Source organism: Lygodium microphyllum, chromosome 16 (genome assembly GCF_053477565.2).
Source record: "Lygodium microphyllum isolate KBCC chromosome 16, Lygodium_microphyllum_v1.1.10, whole genome shotgun sequence".
NCBI lineage: Eukaryota > Viridiplantae > Streptophyta > Polypodiopsida > Schizaeales > Lygodiaceae > Lygodium > Lygodium microphyllum.
Window position 1 is genome coordinate 141,487,389 of NC_141150.1, and position 23,144 is coordinate 141,510,532.

At 45.6% G+C, this 23,144-nt stretch overlaps 1 pseudogene; it reads right to left on the bottom strand.

The window, feature by feature from the left end:
- Nucleotides 1-611: 611 nt before the first annotated feature.
- LOC148023518 (putative pre-mRNA-splicing factor ATP-dependent RNA helicase DEAH5 pseudogene) lies at nucleotides 612-2,044 on the bottom strand (annotated as a pseudogene).
- Between the last annotated feature and the right edge of the window lie 21,100 nt (nucleotides 2,045-23,144).

Below are 23,144 nucleotides of genomic sequence, written 5' to 3' on the forward strand. Positions count from 1 at the left end.
TCTTGCCACCTCCATGACGCCATCGGGTCTCGCTAGGGGGTCACACCCACTAAGTTCCTTCCTAGTCATAGAAACAACCTTTACCCAAACTTCTTGATCTCGTTTGACCACATGTCTTGCATCAGCTATCATTCTCGAAGCAATTTGAGAAACATGGACAATACCCTTTTTGCGTGCATGAAAGCTGGAGAGTTGTATGAAGCAGCCATTATCCATGACTCTAGAAACCCTGCCATGGTACAAAGCAAAAAGCTCTACCTCTTTAGGGGCACCCTTAAAGCCTCGATCTCCTCTCTCTCCAACTCATCATTTTTGTCATGGTTCCTATAATGATCTTTAGCAGCCCTATCATAACTGTCATGGTGGTCATGTTTCTAATCATTCCATTTGGTATTCCTATCCCCGTCCCCGTCCTTGTCCCTGTCCCTGTCCTTGTCTCTACCCCTGCCATGGAAGGGAAAGAATGCTGCTATCAACACCAAAGCGTTGGCACTACCCCTGTCTAGTTACTAACAACAATAGGATAACAACACTGCAATGATCCTTTTGAGTAACTCCTCTCCTGGATTAATTTTGCAGCCACCAGATCATGCTGTCTAGAAGCAAAGTCATCACCTCTTTGAGAATAAAATGACAGCCACCAAGTCACCTCTTTGGGAAATGGGTGTCATGACAAGGGAGTCTAAACCAAGCTTGGGATTGTAGACATTCTGTTTTGCAAATCCTGGGTCAACTACACAACAAATGCCATCAATTGTCAACAAGGCTTCAGCAATGTTGGTGGCTACTACCACTTTCCTTGTTGCCGGAGGAGCTGGCTCAAAAATTCTTGTCTGCAACTCACTGGGGAGGGCACTATAGACAAGGATAATGATTAGCTCAGGAACGCCTGGGCCCATCCCTTTCATCCTTTCATATGGAATCTGGCAGGCTGTGTCAATCTCTTCCTGGCCAGATAAGAACAACAGTATATCCGCATCTGGTTCAGTCAGATGAATTTGCAGGACTGTTGCAGCTGAAAAATTAACCTGAAAACTTTTCAGCATCCAGTGTTGCTGATGTAACAATTAGACGCAAGTCAGGTTGCCGACTAATCGACCATTTTAATAGCCCAAACAACACATCAGTATGTATCGTCCTTTCATGTGCCTCATCAAGCATGATCACAAAATAAGCTGAAAGATTTTCATCAACAAATACCTCTCTAAAGAGCATACCATCTGTCATGTACTCTATTACTGTCTCAGGTCCTATACAATCGTCAAACCTGATGGCATATGCTACCTCCTCCCCTAGTTTGCAACCAAACTCTTCAACTACTCTCTTGGCAACAGACATTGCTGCAACTCTTTGAGGTTGGGTGCACCCAATTTTTCCTCTGGTTGTGTACCTTGCTTCTGCAAGGTACTGCATGACCTGTGTTGTCTTACCTGAACCTCTCTCCTCAGTCTCCGCTAGCACTTGATTGTCGTAAACTACTTTGATCAGTTCATCCTTTAACTTATATATGGGGAGACTCTGTCTCTGTTCTTGAATTGAAAGCTTTGATCTCTGACCAAAAGTGGGTGCCTTTCCAAACACATCCTTCTTCCACTCAAGAATATCGTAGGTAGAAAGGCCAACACCACAAAGCTCCTGTACCAAACACCTCTCCCCCGACTCTGGCATTGGATCCACCCAAGGTCAATTCAAATCTTTGGGGATGGAGTCCAGCATAGTCCTCTGTTGTTGCTCTCGAATCTCTCTTCTCTCTTTTGCCAAGGCAGAGTGAGTAATCACAGCCCTTTGCAAAGAGCCATTTGGGATTTTCACAATCTTTTACAAGGGCCACATCAATAGAGTACCGGGTTTGTCCTCTCAAGAATGCGGGCTCATCCTCATTTAGCCGTATCTGAAGTTCCTCTTCAGCACCTTCATCTTGATAAAGCAAGCCGCCACCATCTCGGTCACAGTTGGGATAATCCCTCACATCGAAAACCCCAGGTGCGATGAGCTGTTTAGCCTCCCATCTCACATGCAGCTGATTGGGTCCTTGATATGGCATTGAACACTTGTATTTTGTATTTTGCTGTAAGTTTATTGGTTGGGCTCATGAATGACCAACGATGAAGCCGTTTGCTTGAAGAGTTATAGGGATCTCAGTGAAACGGAATGCAAAGACTAAACGTAAAGAGCCAAGTTTTGTTGAAGACTCTTCCATTATGTACATAGCTGAGCTAATTTTCTTGTGTTATGGCCGAGTTAGTTTTGTGAGAGTGCGCAATGGAAGAAAGAACACGAATACAGAGATAAGAGAGAGAGAGAGAGAGAGAGAGAGAGAGAGAGAGAGAGAGAGAGAGAGAGAGAGAGCAGAAAATAAAGAAACAAATGTTGCACTGGAGATGAATACAATGATGTGGACTAGTTCCTGCACACAACCCAAAGCGTCAGTGAGGGTACCAAATCGGGCTGAGATGAATGGCAGCATCAATGTCGGAGAGGAGACAGAGACTGGGGTACTAAAATCTACAAGAAGTTTGTGGGAATAAGGAGAGGGGCTACTATATATAGCCCACATTAGCAAAAATTGACCAAAAGTGGCCTAAAAAAACAAGCCACTTTTGGCTTATGTGGGCTATATATATATATATATATATATATATATATATATATATATATATATATATATATATATATATATATATAGTAGCCGTCGGCCTCCAAAAACAAACCAACTGTCCCAAAAGTGGCCGACAATATGACACCACCCCCAAAATAGCATGCCTCCGTAAAAATGATCAGGCAGCCTCAGTAAGAGCTCATCTTGAACAGCCGGAAGAGGAAGACCCAACCCTGCACAGTCCATGGAAAGAGCAACTTAAGTACAACAAGGGGTATAGCTCCAGTACTAGGGTCTACTATAACTTATATCTTGTTTTGATACTATCTATTGATGTAACAACTCTTGAGCTAGTATTTTGTAATAAACTTAGAATTAATTAGGTCTGCACAATTGTATTTAATTAGAATACGTAGCGGAAGCATAGTGGGTCCTAACCCACAGGTCTTAGAACTTAAAACTAGTTTTTCTCGAGATGAGGACATCTCGATTTCTCTAAGGAGGAGTGGATGTAATGTACCTATCTTAGAACCTTAAAGGTCAAAAAAGAAAATTGATAAAATTAATAAAAAATGTTACATATTATATTACAAGAACCATCAGAGCTCCTCGTCTTCTTTGGGTAGAGCAAGAAGAATAGACATATGTATGGATGGAAGGAGAAGGAGAAACTTTAAAGGAAAAGGAAGAACAAGAATAAGGAAGAGGAAGACGAAGAGAAAGAGCTGGTGGGGGTGAGCTTGAGGCTTGAGCAACAGGTGCCCAAGGTTTGAAGCTTGAGGAGGAAAGCTTGAAGGTTGAGGGTGGAGATTGAGGTACAAGCGGGGCTGCTTTTATAGAGCCCCAGCCAAAAGAAAAGGGCTAGCCAGTAATTGTTGTCGCCTTGATAAAATGCAAACACCAATGCAGCCACCTTGCCCCAAAAGATGCCACTTGATCAAAATGCAAGCTCCACGCTGCCTCTAGATAATGCCGCCTAGGAAAGGCGCAAGGTGGGGAGACTCCATATATGGCCATGTAAGCTCCAAAAGATTGTGTTTGCAGCAAATGCAAGTAGTGCTAGATGGTTGGGGTTCTCCTCTGATAAGACGTGCTCTCAGTTAGGAAATGCTACCATGTGAGAGTTCGCAACGCAAGAAAAAATACGAATACAGAAAGAGAAAGAAACAAGAAAGAAAGTTATATTAACATCTTCGAAAGGCCAAATCGGCCTATGAGACCAAAAAGATTTTTACATCCAAGGAGTTTGAGGATTTCCCAAGTCTCAATAAAGCTATCATCTAATGCTATGATAGGCTAAGTGGAAGAAAAACCAAAAAGGAGCACATAGCTAATAGGTACGAAAGTGATATACATGCCAGATACAGTGTGGAACCGCTCATGGAGCGTGATCATCCCAGAATATTTCTCACGAGTCTATCTAACATGGAGAGACTAAAGCGGTGGGGTATGGTCCCCTGGTGGCATTGTAGTATCCTTTGTATCCGCAACATGTGCCTCCTACAAGGGCGGGGGCCAGTTGGACGTGGGCGACGGATTCTACGTCTGGTGATGGCTATGTCAAGGGTGGGCCCCGGTGGCGGGGGAGGCTAGGTGGGCTGGTGGGGCCTCTATGGTGGAGAGGATAGTTGGTGCTTGGTAGAACTCTGTGATTGTGCGTTGGTGGGCGGCTCCTTGTCTCCGCTCCGAGGTCTGTAGGAGGTGATCTCTGTAGCGTTGTAGCTCCAGTAGGAAAAGCCCGCTGATCCTGGAAGTCCATCACCTTGGAAAGTGACCCAAATCCCTCTCTGAACAAGCAGTGGAATCGCCCTCTGATCTCATAGTACACGAGACATCTGCATATGTAGTGTTTCTCTGTCTATGGTTCAAGCTGGCAGAGCTGGCAAATCCTGTCTTCTGGGGGGAGGGGGTTTGTACTATACCTGCGTGTCTCAATCCGCAGCTAGTGTGAGGATGTGTGGATCTGTCCAATGGTGCATCGTACTCCATGAGATATGTGTGCATCCATGTAGCTTAGGCGAATAATGAACCCGAATGAGGATATGCGAATAATGAATCCGAATGGGAAACCCGAATATGTGCATCCCAGAGTTAGTGCAGGAAGGTCACTATCTGGAAGAGAGCCTCTGCCACTATTGGCGGTGCCCCCATCTCTGCTCTGATGATCTCATGTGGCACGAAGGGCTTACTCTGGATCATATGTGATATCATAAGAACCAAGGGTTGCTCCATCTGCTCCCGCCCCTTATAGACGGCCTCCCTCTTGGGCAATGGTTGGTCCTGTGTGCTCCTCCTTGTGTGGTAGAGACTCGATCCCCATATGGGAACCCCATACAAAAGTACTAGCATGACCAAGGTGTCGAAGAGCCATAGCTTCCGATGCTCCTGGAGCTGTATGCGGGCACACTGGCTCTCCATTGACCCTAGGGCTGCATAGCCTCGTGTTAGTCTATCTTCTGTTGCTTTCCTCAGAGTAAAGCTCGGCCCTAAGAATGTTATCCCCAAATAGGCGTATCTCTGGACCACTTCTATTGTTTCTACGCCATATGTGAAAGGGGGTACTGATCGCCGGATCCATTGGGTAGAGGTGTTAAATATCATGACCTTGGTTTTCCCCAGGTTCGCTATAAGGTCCTTGTCATGACAAAAGGCCTGTAGTGCATCCAGATGGCGCTATAATACCTCGGGGGTACTGGAGATGAGGACTATGTGGTCTGCATATAATGTTAGAATATCAAGCTCTCTCATGTGTGTTTGACCGACATGAGCTAGACACAGCTAGTCTAGCTATCTTAGTCAGGTACAATAAATAAGTCGGTGCTACTCCTGGTGTGAATGGTCTTATGACCTTAGGTTGTACTTTCACTATACAGTGTTGAATGAATGATGAAGTGTGTGAGAGGAAGCATGCTGCTTCACTCTAGTTATGATATCTTTCTGTCTCCATGAATTTGAACATGGTATCAGAGCCATGAATCGGCAAAGACTGTGTGCCTGGGAGTATGGCATTGGACTTGCAGGAGCTGCAGTCAGAGGAAAGGAGTCAACTGTCATTTGCAGTGGTGAAGAGATGTGTCCTGTGGCCTTGACAACCATAGCTGGAAGCATGAAGGACTTCTTTCTAGTCTTTGTCTAGAAAGGCTTCTCAAGTAAGGTTAGTGGTAAGTCTTGAAGCCTATGCAAATGAGTATCAACACTAAAAACCAGCAGTCGTTTAAAACAAACATGGCCTGGAAGAAAGCGCAGCATGACAGGGTTGCGTCTGATGGAAGAAACGTGGATTTGGGGCAGCATTACTTTGCTAAATGAAGACCATCAAGCACTTTATGAATGCTAGTTATGTACTTGAAACAACATGGTTGGCTGAAGCAACATAGGTAGATGAAGAAAAACGAAATTTCAGAGCTGCTGAACACGTGGTTTGCTGGAATGCGGCTGTCCTTCAGGAGTGGAACGACTGCAGAAGCAACATACTTAACCATTTGAGCCTTCTAGAGGGGATAATAATCAAGCATTAGAGCTTGATTTGAGTGAGCTTTAATGACCAGCCCTACTGCAGATGTAAAAACGAGTTGCTGACAGGTTGCGCCTGGTTCTTGATGCCCAAAATGGGGCTGCATTGACTACTGAAGTGGATAGATTTAATTTAGCACATACTTGGCATCTTGTGCGCTTGCTTGGGGGTCTCCAAATGCTCATTTGGTCATCTACAAGCTGAACTGTTTGCCTGGGCTGCACTTATCAACAGGCTGCCATTGTTGGCTGGGATTTAAGATGCAAAGCACGTGTCAAGTGGAAGACAGGCTGGATGCATACCAAGGAAGGTTCTTACCTTGCTAGTGCCCTTGTGGGAGCTCATGTGTGAGCTGACATACAGTTGCATAGGTCTGAATAGATCGGGCTGAACAGTCATTGAAAGTACAGGGACATTTTACACTTGTATGGTCTGAGATTTGGATGCTATTTGGCATGTACACTGAGCTTGAATGTAGCATGTGATGCTTGGCAGAAGACATGTCATTTTTCTTGGTAAATTTTGAGCTTTTGGTGGCCTGATCTGAGAGTTTGTGACAGGCTGAAAACTGTCAAAAATTGCAGACATAAAGCCACTCATTAGTTACTCTAGTTCTTACAAGAACTAGTTGAGTTCATTAGCCATACAGGTACTTGAAGGCTTGGTTTGTGACTGACAAATGCTTGCGCATTGGAGACTGAAGTGATGCGAATGTCTTATGGTTCATTGGGATTGAAATGAATCCCTGTTGCCAGTGCATTGGCTGTCTGGAACCTGGAATGTATTTACAACATTCGTATCTGCTGGTTATGTACTGTTGTGTGTTTTTATGCCTATGTATGGCTTGACACATGTACTAGCAGCCATCTATGAAGGTTTGGGACATGTATGAAATGTATATTACTCAGTTTTGGGGTTGAAATCATTGCTGGTCACTCCCAGAATTATAGTTTTCAGACTGCATGTCTGTACCCTGGCAGTGAGGTTGGAAGAGTTTCAACTGAAGTAACTACATTGCATTTGTCTTGACTGTTTTGCTTACAGTGTATCCCACTTGTTGTGGACTGTTCTGGGGCTGCTAGAGGGTCGAAATACCCTTTTTTTTTGCAATTAATTGCAGAAAATTGTCACATACAGTTGCGGGCTGAAGTTTGTTAAGTTGACTTACTGGTTTGCAGGTAGTCAGGCAGTGTCTATAAAATGGCAAATGCTGATAGAACGGACAACATAACCCAGATTGTGGGAGAGAAGCTTTATAGCAATAGCAACAATTATGCAATATGGAAGTTTCGCATGCAGAACTTTCTGATAGGCAAAGCCTACTGGGAGCTTGTCACTGGAGCTGAAGCTGAACCCAGGTTGCCTACTACAGAAGAAAGACCTGCAACACAAGAACAGCTGCGAGCTCATCGACTCTGGACAGAGAGAGCACGCAGGGTTTTGCACTGGCTGTCCTTGTGTATATCAGATGCCATGGTTATGCAGATTATGAATTGTCGCTCTCCAAAAGATGCATGGAACATCTTGGTCAGGTATTATGGCACTACTACAAGTGCAAGGAAGATCCAGTTAAAGAAAAAGTTTAATAATATGGAGAGAAAGAACAGATCCATTCAGGAGTATGTAATTGAGATAAAGACTATTGCAGATCAGCTAGCATCTGTTGGTTCACAGGTTGAAGATGAAGATATGGTTGCAGTGACCTTGAATGGTTTAGGTCCTGAGTACAAGTCCTTTGACACTTCAGTGTCTGTGCGGGCTGAAATGCCTGACTTTAATGAGCTGGTTGCATTATTGATTCATGAAGAGGTGAAGCTTGGCTTAGCTACAGGATCAAGCGGTTCAAAGAATAAGGATGCAGTTTTTTACTCAAATCAGCGCGACCGTGGCAGCCGTGGTAGGGGTTATGGATCTGGCAGAGGAGGCCAGCAGAATGCATCCTATGGCAATCAAAATCAGCAGCCATCAAATGCAAGAGGTCGTGGAAATTTTCGAGGCAGCGGGAGATCTAACTCCCGTGGTGGCAGAGGCTCATGGCAGCAGTAGCGTCAGTCAGACAATCCAAACAAAGACAAGGATTGTCATTACTGCGGCAAGTATGGGCATATTGCAAAGGACTGTTGGAAGAAGCACGGGAATCAGAAGGGTAAACAGCATGGACACTATGCTACGTCCAGTCAGGCAGATGATTCTGGTGATCGACTGCTTGCCATGCAATATGTCAAAGATAAGATTGCTGAAAAATCATCTGATGATGCAGTGTGGTACATTGACTCAGGGGCGTCAAATCACATGACCCCTCACGGTGATTGGTTCACAGATATGGTGGCTGAAAAGCATGGCTATGTATGCACAGGTAATGACACGCAGCATAGCATTGAGCATAAAGGCAAATTGCCTCTTGTGGTTCATGATGGCAGGAAGAAAAATCTGCATGATGTCTTGCATGTCCCTTCAATTACGAAAAACTTATTGTCTGTTGGTCAGATGATGGAGCAGAACTTGCAGGTTAGATTCAATAAGCATGGCTGGTTTATTGAAGAGTTTGGCAATGGCTGCAAGTTGATAGCTCGTGGTCACAGGCACGGTAGAATGTTTACTCTTAATGCTTCTTTGCTAGAGCTGAATTTAGCTATGTTTGCCCATGGTTCTGGCACTGTTAGGGATTTGGAAATCTGGCACAAGAGAGTGGGGCATGTCAATTTGCAAAGGCTGCAAACTATGCAGAAGAAACAACTGGTCACAGGTTTACCCAAATTCCAATATTCAGATATTGGTCATGTATGCGAGGCTTGCCAGTTTAGTAAGCAGTCTTGATTGCCGTTTGTCAGGCATGTAAGGAAGAGTACACGTCCATTGCAGTTAGTGTACTCTGATGTTTGGGGGCCAGCTCATAATGCCTCTATGGGAGGTTCCAGATACTATGTATCTTTCATTGACGACTACAGTCGCTATACCTGACTTTACATATTGAAAACAAAAGATGAGGTCTTTGCTGTTTTTCAGCAGTTCAAAGCACAGGTTGAGAAGGAATTTGAATGCTACATCTCTTGCTTGCGATCCGACAGTGGTGGGGAGTATGTATCAAAGGAATTTGCTAATTTCTTGGTTGAAAATGGCATTTTAGGTAGCTCACCTGTAGCTACACTCCACATCATACTATAACCTTGGTTTTCCCCAGATTCACGATGAGGTCTTTGTCTTGGCAGAAGGCTTGTAGTGCATCCACTACCCGGTGCTGCATTTTCACGAGAGTGTTACAGTGTGTGGAATCTGGCAAGCTTTCATGCACGCAAAAGGGTATTGTCCATGTTTCTCAAATTGCTTCGAGAATGATAGCTGATGCAAGACATGTGGTCAAACGAGATTAAGAAGTTTGGGTAAAGGTTGTTTCTATGACTAGGAAGGAACTTAGTGGGTGTGACCCCCTAGTGAGACCCGATGGCGTCATGGAGGTGGCAAGAGGATGATGGTGGAGTATGGCAGGGCGGGGGGCTGACGCATGCGATAGGGCCGAGGGGAGATGCCGGGCAGGGCCGAGGGCCGAGGGCAAGGGCCCAGGGCTGAAGGCAGGGGCCGAGGAAGATGGCAAGGCTGAGGGCCGAAGGCAGGGGCCGAGGGCTGATGACACGGGGGCCGAAGGGCAAGGGCCGAGGGTCGAGGCTGACGGGACCAAGGGCCGAAAGGGAGGGCCGAGGGCCGAGAGGTCGCGGAGCTTAGACGGGCCGAGAGGTGACGGGTCAATGCGTGTGGAGCAGGGCCGACGGTGACGGGTCGGAGGGGAAACGAATCGGCACGCGTCCCATGGCCGACCTGATCTGCTGACATATCCGACCTGATCTGCCACGTGGTAGCTGATGTGGCATTGATGACGTGGCTATTGATGTGGCACCTGCACAGTCGCCTGCTGACATGGCAACACATCTGCTTCGCACACTTTAACACTCTCGAATGGCTGCCTGGCTGGAAAATACATATGTACATAGCCTGAATGAGAAAAATGCATGTCTAGGGGATGATCTCTAACAATAACCCAAGTGTCTAGTGATCAAGCATTTCATCTAGATCCAAGAACCTTGTCATTTGGACACATACTTCTCAAGTTATGGCCAAAGGAGTGGTTATGGGACACTTGGACAGCAAGCTTGACAGGGAATTATTTGATGACCTTGTGCAAATGCGGAAAGGGATTGAACAATGCTCTCTTAAGGTTGACAAGTTTGTTGCTGAGGCTACTTCACTTTTTGAGAAGTTTTCTCTTACAACTTCCCATGATCCCAATTCAACATGGCAAGTGGATCAGCAAGTTCCAATGCAAACTTCTACTTATGGGCATCACAATTGCGACTCATCTTTTTATGGTTATCAACATGAAGACTATCATGGGCAGCTTGTGCAAGTGGACATGGACAATCATCTTTTACAGTGCTGAGCTATCGGAGTACTTCATCAAGAGCTTGCTCACCACCATCCATGCTGTCCTCCTCCCAAAGAAAGCCAGCAATGATGAGCTCTCAAGTATAATAATAATAGAGGAAGATGATAATGGTTCTTCTCGACGCTCATTAAAATGGATGAGCTCTCCAAAGAGATGGGAGGCCTTTTCAAGTAACAGAGTAGATGGGATGCAACTTTTACTGGCTTTTATGTTTGGTGACATCTTAGCTATCTAAACTTTAGTGCAAGTTGATAAGAAACATAGAAAGTTAGGAACACAAGACATATATAATCAAAATAACAATAATACATTGCGAAAAATTCGAACTTCTATTATATTGTGATTTTAAAAAATATTTGGAATATCTGACTAGCTTTAATTTAAAAAAACCCATAGAAGTTTTAATTATCAAAGGTGGCCCCATAATCTCACATAAACATCCACTGAAAATAAGCAAAATAAAGAGAATATGTAATATGTATGTGCAATGTAATATATTATAAAATATGTATGCGCAATGTGCATATGCCATGCAGTCTTGTAGATTATATTGAATATTCTACCTATATACACCCATATGAACCTTTTTTTAAAAGATATAGGTACATCATACATGCATACATATGTGTACATCAGGGAGGGGGAGAGCGAGACCTCGTCCATTATCGAGACTTGGCGTGCTGCGCAGATGAAGTACCACAGGCTCGAAAAGGTCACCGTGGTGAGACCTTTTTTGACGTGGCAGGCAAACTACAGTTCAACTAGGAGAGGCCCGATAACGGTGGGGAAATTCTGTGTTTCACCATTTCACAGTTCAACTGAGACACGTGGCACAAGCAAAGGATGCCTATTATAGAACAGACATGGAAAAAGAGATGCAATGGAGATGAGAGGAGCTTACCTCATGTGCGCTAGATTGGAAAATGGTGCACCCTTTCTAACTGTGCAGTTAAACTGGCTTCGCCTGCCTGGTACGTCATGTGCATGTGCAGAGGGTATGACGACATTCACCACGAACAGCTCGTTTTTGGACTGTTACTCTTTTGGGCGCTTCTTTGTGGTCAAACCTCTTTCCCATTTTGGTCAAAGATATCTGAAATGATGTCACTGGGCCCGCGGCACCTCTCCATGTCACGGTGCAAGAAGTGTAACATCTCACTATGTTTTGAACCAGCTCTTGTTGTTGCTAGTCAATTCTTAGGATAGCTCAAGAGTCCCTTGCAAGTGATCTCTTAGGCACTTTAGTCCACTCACCAAGCTAAAGATGGGTCATTTAGTATCTTTGAGTTTGCGAGGTTGCACATAGGTGCAAGATCTAGAGAGAGAGAGAGAGAGAGAGAGAGAGAGAGAGAGAGAGAGAGAGAGAGAGAGAGAGAGAGAGAGAGAAGAGAGAGAGAGAGAGAGAGAGAGAGAGAACTATGGGAAATAAGATTGTTAACTCATTGGCTCTTTTATATATTTGTGTGGCATGCTAGGTTGTTTTGCTATTGGTATTTGAGAAGAAGCCCTAGATTCAACTTCATTTGGTTAGACACCTCTTTCATGATATGCCCTTCCTTCCTTTTTTCTTAAAATTGCTGCAAATATCATAATAATTTGGGTACTACCCACACAATGGTAAACCCCCCCGCCCACCCTCCCCCCCTATAACGAGTCTATCGTTGTATGTAGATAACCCCTTCAGAGCTTCAAGCCCGGGGTTATTTGTGTGTTTTGTCTTGGATTTTTAGCCCTATGATGTAAGATCATGGATGTATTTTAGCTTGAGGCCTATGCCCTTGGGGTGTTTTAATAGAAAATGATAATCTTCTGTGGTTAAAAAAACGGTCGCATGCTTCTTCACAAAAAATACACATCTTGCATGCAAAGCAATGATGGCATCAACATTCCCTACAATATTCACAAAAGAGGGATAAAATATTTCCATCTACATTGTGCCAGACGTATGTGTGTGTGGGTATGCTACTCCCATTACAAATCCATAGACCGATACACACTATCATACCAATGAAACACACTCCCACACATTTGTTCAAACTCCCATAGTAAATATCCCCATACTCTTTGCACGTGCACCTCACTTTTACATTACACTCCACTCTAAAACATACATGGACCACAGGGATACCCTTGCTAAGTAGTCTTACCTCAAAACCATCTTCCATCATATATCCAAATTTTGAGCATAACTTTTTAGGTATCTTGCATAATTTAAGCAATCTTTATTCCTAGCTCAAACACTCAAGCAAATTTGAGCTAGGCTCAAGTCAAGAATCCAAGCTTACATGGTTGTAAAACCAAAAAAATGGAGAGATTGTGATTTTGTGGCCATATTAAAAGTTACAATGGATAGATGGATGCACCTACTTTCCTTTAGTTGAAGGATTTCTTCAATTTCATCAACCTTGGGAGCATCTTCCATAGTAGGTCCAGCAAACTTTCCCACAAAAGGGCATCGCAAACTAGCACGAAACACATTACGTATCCTTCGATGGGTTCTTGGAAAGGAGTGGGGGAGGGGGTGTGCCATGTCCTGGGGTGGTGTGGGGTTTTTTAGGGTTGGGTGGAGCGGGCTTTTTGGGAAGGGAGAGAGGGTGTGTGCCATGTCATGGGGGAGTGGGTTTTTTGGGGTTGGGTGGAGCGAGGTCTTTGGGAAGAGAGGGAGAGGTGTGCCATGTCGTGGGAGAGCGAGGTTTTTTGGGGTCGAGCGAAGCGGTGTTTTTTGAGAGGGGAAAGGGAGATGACATGCCATGTTGTGGTGGAAGAGCGGGGTTTTTTGGGGTTGGATGCAATGGGGTTTTTTGAGGAGGGGGGTGTGCCATATCATGGGGCGTTGAGGGGTTTTTTGGGATTAGGTGGAGTGGGATTTGGGAAGGGAGAGAGGGTGTATGTCCTCTCTTCACAAAAAGGTTAAACTCATTTGTTAACCTTATTTTTCTTATCCCTTTCCTATTGCTTTTCCTCAATCACATTTGGATCATATGTGATGCATCTACCCCACCAATTGGTGAACTACCTCCATTGACCTCAATGAAGAATTGTACATCCTTGGTCTTCTTATTTCCAACCATGATAAAGCTATGCAAGTGTAGGTGAAGGAGAGTAATCATATCTTTTTTGAACTCGCTAAAAGAAGTCATGCTTGATATTCCTGTACATAATATCAACCTTCTCATCTGGTTTCATAATGGCATATATCAACCCATTTATGTGTGCCTCTAATGATCCAGACAGCTTCGTACCTTTCCCACCAAAGACAAGCCTTATCCATAGATCTAACAACCTAATAAGTTTACCTTTTGAAAGCTGGAGTCTTTCTTGAGTCACTAGAGTGGACCTCAGTGTCTTCTCTTGAGTCTGAATTTCTGAAAGCGAGGTGCCTCTCTCTCTCTCTCTCTCTCTCTCTCTCTCTGTGAATCTGAAAACGAGGTGCTCCACATCCGGGTGGTAGGGTGGAAGGAGGGAGACCAGCCCCCTGGCAGACGCCAAGAAGATTTGTGAAAATATGGGAGTAGATGACCCCAAAATAGTGGAGAATGCATGGCGCGTAGGGAAAGACCTCACCAAGGGACGGCCTCTCATCCTCAAATTCGCCAACCTGGACTCTCGACGAGCCTTCCTCTCTAGGAGGACAGCTCAAAAAGGGGAAAAGGCCTATTTGGAGGATGACCTCACACTCGCACAGGTGGCACACCGTAGGAAATGCATGCCACAGATTCTAGAAGCCCGCAAAGCAGGTAAATGGGCAATATACAGAGATGGTCGGGTCATCATCACAGATAAATACCAATGACGGGGCGCGGCCTATGAGACACACCTGAAGTTTGCAGTGCGGAACTGCAATGGAGCCATGAAGACAGATGCAGGGCTCTTCCAAGAGGCCTTCACCAGCAAGGATATCATTCTACACACAGAGACCCAACAGAGCCCGGGCACTTACTTACCGGAGGTGAGGGGATATAGATGGGAGACGGCATGGCGCCCCAAAGCCCGGTCACGAGGATACTAAGTGCAATAAAAGAGTTAAGTCTAAGAATACGAGGATATCATACACTACTCCAGCCTGGGAAACGTCATGCTGACTGGAGACTTCAATGCCCGCACAGCACAGAGACAGACTCCCTTCTTCGAGAGCGAAGACCACGTGTATAGAGAGATAGCACCAGAGGAGATAGGGCTCAGCCGAGCATCATAGGACACAGCTGAATCCACCGAATACGGCGACCACGTACTAGCACTAGGGGGGCACAGAGACTAGCCATCCTCAATGGCCTGGACAGATGGCCCAGATCGGACGCCCTCACATGCTTCCCACATAAGCATGCATCTAATTGCAGCGGACGAGGGGCATCATGAGCACCTACACAGAAACTGGGAGCAAGCATAGTGGACTATATACTTGGGCCCCCGTCCCTCATCACTGACATCCAGTCCTTTAGAATATCACCCCGCACACTCGTAGTGGCCGCCAACCATGCCTATCTACAGTTTGACATCGCATGTAGATATGACCCAACACCCCCAGTGGGCAACCCACCAAGATTTTCCAAATACCACTTTACCATACTGACTATAAGTGCCTACTCCGACCATCTGTATTGGATCTTGCAGGAAATGGCCCCCTAGGCACCCCTGGAGCAGGTCATAGCACAGCTTGCAAGAACACACTCCACACCTTAGCTGCCATGTACTTCCGACATTGGTGCTGCCTGTTCCCACTCCGACATTGGTGCTGCCATCATTTCCAGCCTGATCTGGTGCCCTCACTAACGCTCTGGGCTGCGTGTAGGGACTGATCAGTCCACAGCTTTGTATTCAGCATTCATTTCAGTCAGTGCAGTGTTTCTTCCTACTCAATTAGCTCAACATAGCATAGATGTTAGCTTCACTGGGACTTATGAAAACTCCCAGATATTTTGTATGCAACATTTTGGTCTCATAGGCCAACTTCGCCTGTTGTAGATGTTAATATAACTCTCTCTCTCTCTCTCTCTCTCTCTCTCTCTCTCTCTCTCTCTTCTGGAAGCCCGCAAAGCGGGAAAATGGGCAGTATACAGAGATGGTCGTGTCATCATCACAGATAAGCGCCAATGACGGGGCATGGCCTATGAGACCCACCTAAGGTTCGCAGTATGGAACTGCAATGGAGCTATGAAAATAGATGCAGGCCTATTCCAAGAGACCTTCACCGGCAAGGACATCATCCTCTACACAGAAACCCACGAAAGCCCAGGTACCTACTTACCAGACGTGAGGGGATATAGGTGGGAGACAGCATGCCGCCCTAGAGCCCGAACAAAAGGAGAAACCCGAGGGTCCGGAGGGGTGGCCGTGCTGTACCGGGAGGAGCTACAACCCATGGTGCAAGTGTTGCGGAAAGATGAGGAAGCCCGGTTCATGTGGATTCCAATACACACAGACCACCCCCGAGACATATACATGGCAGTGTGCTACTTCCCACCAGCACACTCCCCATACGCATCACCGAAGGGCGAGTCACCATATCTACCGCTGTATGAGGACATCATGCACTACTCCAGCCTAGGGGATGTCATCTGGCCGGAGACCTTAACGCACGTACAGCACAAAGACAGACTCCCTTCTTCAAGAGCGAGGACCACATGTACAAAGAGATAGGACTAGAGGAGATAAGACTCAATCGGGCATCACAGGACACAGCTGAATGCATAGAATATGGTGAACACCTACTGGCATTAGGGGGGGCACATGGACTAGCCATCCTCAACGGTCTCGACAGATGGCCCGGGTAGGACGCCCACACAAGCACGCGGCCAATTGCATCGGGCGGGGGGCACATGAAGCACCAACACAGAAACTGGGAGCAAGCACAATGGATTATATACTCGGGCCCCTATCACTTATCCCTGACATCTAGTCCTTCAGGATATCACCCCGCCCACTCGCAGTGGCTGCCGACCATGCCTACCTGCAATTTGACATAACATGTAGGTATGATGTAAGAGAAAACTTATCAAAAAGTGAAGTAGCCTCAGCAACAAACTTGTCAACCTTAAGAGAGCATTGTTCAATCCCTTTCCGCATTTGCACAAGGTCATCAAATAACTCCCTGTCAAGCTTGCTGTCCAAGTGTCCCATAACCACTCCTTTGGCCATAACTTGAGAAGTATGTGTCCAAATGACACGGTTCTTGGATCTAGATGAGATACTTGATCACTAGACACTTAGGTTATTGTTAGAGATCATCCCCTAGACATGCATTTTCCTCATTCAGGCTGTGTACATATGTATTTTCCAGCAAGGTAGCCATTCGAGAGTGTTACAGTGTGCGGAGTAGATCTGTTGCCACGTCAGCAGGCGACTGTGTAGGTGCCACATGAGCAGCCACATCATCAGTGCCACGTCAGTTGCCACGTGGCAGATCAGGTCGGATAGGTCAGCAGATTAGGTCGGCTAGTTTCTGCAGCAGTTGGCTGCATTCAATGCAGCCGACCTGGCATTATTTATTGCAATTCCTGCTGCTATAAATAGCAAGCAGTTAGCACACTTTCAACACATTGTGATTGCAGATTTCAGGGCAGAGATTAGGCAGATTGCAGCAGACTTCGAGGTGGACAGCAAGTGACATCATTGAGGTGGAGATACGCAGACATATGCACTGCGCCCGTGTACATATCTGCATTCCTTTGTATTCAACATACTTCATACAACAGGTCTTCTTGTTCTATTGTCTCTCTCTCTCTCTCTCTCTCTCTCTCTCTCACACACACACACACACACCAACTCCGGGTCGAAACAGGTAGATACGGGGCCAACCCCCTCCCCCCAGAAGACCGAATTTGTCAGCTCTGCCATATCGAGCCAGAGACAGAGGAACACTATATCTATAGATGCCCAGTGTACTACGAAATCCGGGGGCGCTTCCACTGCCTATTCAACGAAGGATTCGGACCACTCTCCAAGGTGATGGAATTCAGGGACAAGAGATGCCTGGGGCTCTTTCTACTGGAAATACGACGCCATAGAGACCACCTCCTACGGACCACGGAGCAAAGACAAGGAGCCACCAACCAATGCACACTCAACGAATTCTACCAAATACCAGCTACCCTCCCCACCACCGAGCCCCTACCAGCCCAAGCGGCCTCCCGACCCCGGGGGACCACCTTAGAAATAGCCACAGCAAGAGGCAAAGCCAGGCGCCCACGCCCCGCCAGCCCCCGTCCCCGCAGGAGACACATGTCAAAGATACAAGGGATACTCCACCGCCATCGGAGGGCCCTGCCCCACCATTTTAGTCTCTCCATGTTAGACCGACCCATGAGGGACATCCTCGGATGAACACTCCAGGCGTAGTTCCACAACGCACTGGGAGTACCTCTAGATTGTAACCAGTCTAGATATCATTTTGTACTTACTCAATTTAGTTCAACATAGCATAAATGTTAGCTTCATTGGGAATTTTGGAATCCCCCAGACATTTTGTATGTAACATTTTGGTCTCATAGGCCAATTTGGCCCATTGAAGACGTTAATATAACTTTCTTTCTTTCTTTCTTTCTCGCGCCATCACCAGGTAGGTCACGCCATCGCCATCGCCAGGTCTCGTAGGTCACGCCGAGTCTAGCGGGTCACGCCCACCATCGCCAGGTGATGCCCACCACGCCAGGTCTCGCGCTAGGTCACACCATCCCCCGCAGGTCGCGCCCTTCCTCCCCTGCAGGTCACGTCTGTCGGTCCCCCACAGGTCGTACTTGCCGGCCCGTCGGCGTTGACCCGAGTCACGCCTGCGCCCTTCACGTCTCCCGCCTAACGCGTCCACGTGCCGATTCGTTTCCCCTCCGACCCGTCACTGTCGGCCCCACTCCACACGCGTTGATCCGTCACCTCTCGGCCCGTTCGAGCCCCGCGACCTCTCGGCCCTCGACCCTCGGCCCTGCCATCTTCCTCGGCCCCTGCCTTCAGCCCTGGGCCCTTGCGCTCGGCCCTCGGCCCCGCCCGGCATCTCCCCTCGGCCCTGTCGCATGCGCTAGCCCCCCACCTTGCCATACTTCACCATTATCCTCTTGCCACCTCCATGACGCCATCGGGTCTCGCTAGGGGGTCACACCCACTAAGTTCCTTCCTAGTCATAGAAACAACCTTTACCCAAACTTCTTGATCTCGTTTGACCACATCTCTTGCATCAGCTATCATTCTCGAAGCAATTTGAGAAACATGGACAATACCCTTTTTGCGTGTTGAAAGTCGGAGAGTTGTACGAAGCAGCCATTATCCATGACTCTAGAAACCCTGCCATGGTACAAAGCAAAAAGATCTACCTCTTTAGGGGTACCCTTAAAGCCTCGATCTCCTCTCTCTCCAACTCATCATTTTTGTCATGGTTCCTATAATGATCTTTAGTAGCCCTATCATAACTGTCATGGCGGTCATGTTTCTAATCATTCCATTTGGTATTCCTATCCTCGTCCTTGTCCCTGTCCCTGTCCCTGTCCTTGTCTCTACCCCTGCCATGGAAGGGAGAGAATGCTGCTATCAACACCAAAGCGTTGGCACTACCCCTGTCTAGTTACTGAGGTCGCACTAGACGACGGAAGATCGAGCGTGCCTGTTTGTGTGTGTGTACTCCCCGTGCTTTATCCTATTGAAGACGGAGCCGAGTTTCCTTGCACTCTGCATCGTACTAGCTATTCTATGGGACATTCTTGTTCGGAGGGGTGGAATGGGGGGATGTGTAGGGGAAGTGTTCGGTAGCCGAGGTGTGTAGTGTGCCCGCAGGCTGTGCTGTGACCTCCTCCAGGGGTGCGTGGGGGTCCATTTCCTGTAGGCTCCAATAGAGGTGGTCGGAGTAGGCACTCGCAGTTAGCCTGGTAAAGTGGTACCTGGGAAATCTTTGGGGGTTGCTCGCGGGGGGGGGTTAGGTCATACCTACATGTTATGTCAAATTGCAGGTAGGCATGGTCGGCAGCCACTGCGAGTGGGCGGGGTGATATCCTGAAGGACTGGATGTCAGGGATAAGTGATAGGGGCCCGAGTATATAATCCACTGTGCTTGCTCCCAGTTTCTGTGTTGGTGCTCCATGTGCCCCCCGCCCGATGCAATTGGCCGCGTGCTTGTGTGGGAAGCATGTAAGGGCGTCCGACCCGGGCCATCTGTCGAGACCATTGAGGATGGCTAGTCCGTGTGCCCCCCCTAATGCCAGTAGGCGTTCACCATTGTAAACGCCCCGAACAACGTAGTATGCTTAACAATTATGATATTTACTTGTTTTCGAGATTTAATATAAAAGAGAATGAACACTTAAAGCTGAAAATGAAAATTACTCACAAAATTACAGCCATGAAAATGTAAAAGTAATGGAGACAAGATTGAGGGTTGAAGATGGGCAACCCCCCCCCGAAGGAATGTATTTCTGCTCAACCCAAGTCCCTTAGGGAAGAGCTCAGTTACAATCAACGTGGGAGTGAGGAGAAGTAATTCTCACTCTCACAAGATCATGCAAAGATGTACAAACACACATGCCTTATCTATTACACAATGATAAGAACTGATTTCTTTACAGTTATGAGAGAAGAAAGAGGGGAAATCAACCTTTCTCCATCGTTGAACAGTAGTACATGGATAGAGCTTGCTTCTTGTTGCTAAAATGGAAGAAAGAGCTTGAGAAGGAGGTGCTATAATGAATTTACAGGCTTGCTGTTCTGTAAAACAACAGTGATAAAAGAGGGAATATGGAGGAATTCGATAATGGAGAAGTGGGGGATGATGATGGGGATGGATGGGGCTAGTTTTTGGCTATCTGTGGGTGCTGTACATGAGTTTACAACAAAGAAAAATGATGTTGAATGAAGAAAAACGAGCTCTTATTTATAGGAGAGGGGAGAGCTAGTACAAAAGGGGAAAGTGTAGTAGCACAAGACAAGTGTTCAGCCACATGTCATGAGATGTGACAAGTGGTGGGACACTTGGAAACTTGTGTGACAAGTGTCTTGACACTTGTCTCTTCTCTATGGCCTTCCTTTTTGGGTTGAATACTGTCAAGAATAGAAACAACCAAATTTAGTAAGCACAGTCACAGTACAGAACTTACTATTTTTAGAATGACATCCCTATTTTTTAGGACTAGCATTTTTAGGCTAATTCGAGGCTCCTAAATTTTAGGGACCTCCTGAAATTTAGGGATCTCCTAAAATTTAGGGACCCCCCCCCAATATGGGTGTCATATGAAAGATTTTTCCGTGTACATCGCAAAAATGGTATCCGAATCTTCATGTAACTTTCCTATACAAAGAAATGTGCATTTCAAGCTTTCAGCCCACACATGCACATTATACAAGCATTTCATGATCATGCCATCTTGTTGATTGTAACTGTTTGTTCTGGTGGATCTAGCCCACATTTCAAGGCATCAATCCTTTCTGTGTGCGAGTCTAACCCTAATATGCGTGAGTTCTAGTCACAGGCGCCCAATCGGGTCATATAGGTGGAAGTGTGAACTATCTTTTCTCTAACCCACCACGTGGGTCCACCATAACCTGTGATCACTCATCAGTGGCCAGCTCCAATGCACTTTTCTATATATTTAATTAGTGCAAAGGAAATAAATTTAATAAATCATTATATAGACAAATTAATGAAAAAGGATACAAATTTTGTTTCTATAGAGTTGTGACAGCCCTCTGGCTTTTATTCATCTATCCTTAGTTGAAAAGCTTCTTGATATTGCTGTAGAATATTTGGGTAATCCTTCATGAATTTTTCATCTACCCACTGTGCATTTGTTGTGGGTAGTTTCTTGAATTTTAGTAAGAATTTTCGTGTCACAAGGCCACTTCTCGTGGTTCGATCCTTGAGAAACAAAATCTTTTCAGGTTCCAAGAGTTGCTCTATTTCTTCAACTTCTGGGTGATCTTCAGTAATGGGTTCCTTTGGTTCTGGTCCTATGTAAGGTTTTAGCAAACTTACATGAAAAGCATTGTGTATTTTCCAATGAGTAGGAAGTTCAAGTCGATAAGAAACTTCATTTATTTTCTCAATCACTTTGAAGGGTCCAAAGTATCTACTGGAGAGCTTTGGAAAAGATAAATTTTGACCAGAACCTTGTTTGAGCCTGCTTTTATCAAACTTTAGCAAGACATATTGACCTTTTTCAAAAGCCAAAGATCTTCTTCGTTTATCTGCTTGCTTCTTTTGTCGCTCTTGGGAAACTTTGATAGTGGCTCGAACTTGATCCATTGCGGTTTTTAAATCTGAAGCAAACTCATCAGCAGCAAAAATCTTATCTTTAGTGCGAATAATTGGAGGAGGAATCACTTTACCCTGTACTACTTCATTTGGAGCTTTCCCTGTGGATGAGTGCACTGTATTGTTGTAAGCAAACTCCAATAATGGAAGATATTTCTCCCATTGTGACTTATGTTCACTAACATAAGCTTTCAACATATCCAAAAGAGTGAGATTCATCACCTCTGTTTGGCCGTCAGTTTGAGGATGAAAAGCTGAGGAGAACTTTAAAGTGGTTCCCAAATTCTCAAATAAAGCACGCCAAAAGTTACTTGTGAATTTGGAGTCTCTATCGGAAATGATCTCAGAAGGCATACCATGTAATCTGAAGATATGTTGAATGAAAAGTCTTGCAGCTTGTGCGGATTTCAATGTTTTATGACATGGAATAAAATGTGATTGTTTGCTGAATCTATCAATTATGACCCAAATCATATCATGACCTTGAGGTGTTCTTGGAATACCTGAGATGAAATCCATTGTGATAGATTCCCATGGATCTTTGGGCATTGGAAGAGGTTGCAACAATCTTGGAATCTTCTGCCTATCATATTTGGATTTTTGGCATACCAGACAAGTCTCAATGAAGTTATGTGTATATTTTCGTAATGTTGGCCAATAAAAGTAGCGCTCAATTGCACTTAGAGTGGCTGCCCTCCCTCTATGCCCTGCATAAGGGGGTTCATGACTTTCTTTAAGCACCTTTTGTCGAACAGGAAGAGTGACACAAAGGCGATTGTTCATGAGAAGGTAACCGTCTTTGATGGAATAATCTGGATGAGAACCTCCTTGCTTTAAATTTGACCAAATTGCTGCAAAATCAGTATCTTCATCATAAGTATTCTTCATCGTTTGAAAATCTTCATGATGAGCCACTGTAATAGTTGCAATGCGAGGCACTCTAGAAAGTGCATCAGCAACTACATTTTGTTTCCCTGGAGTGTACATAATTTGAAAATGAAACATAGACAAGAAATTTTCCCATCTTGCATGTTTCTCCTGCAAATGCTTTTGAGTCTTGAAATACTTCAAGCTTTGATGATCGATTTTAATAAGGAATTCATTGCCTAAAAGATAATGTTTCCATATCTTTAAAGCATGAACCACTGCTAAGAGCTCCTTTTCATAAATGTCATACCTTTTCTCCACATCATTTAGACGGCGGCTTTCAAAGGCTACGGCATGGCCTTCTTGATTTAGCACCGCACCAATACAATCACCGCAAGCATCTGCTTCCACCACAAATGGTTTTACCAGATCTGGAATGATAAGAACAGTTCCAGAAGTAAGAGCTATTTTCAGCCTTGTGAAGGCTGCCTTCTCTTTTTCC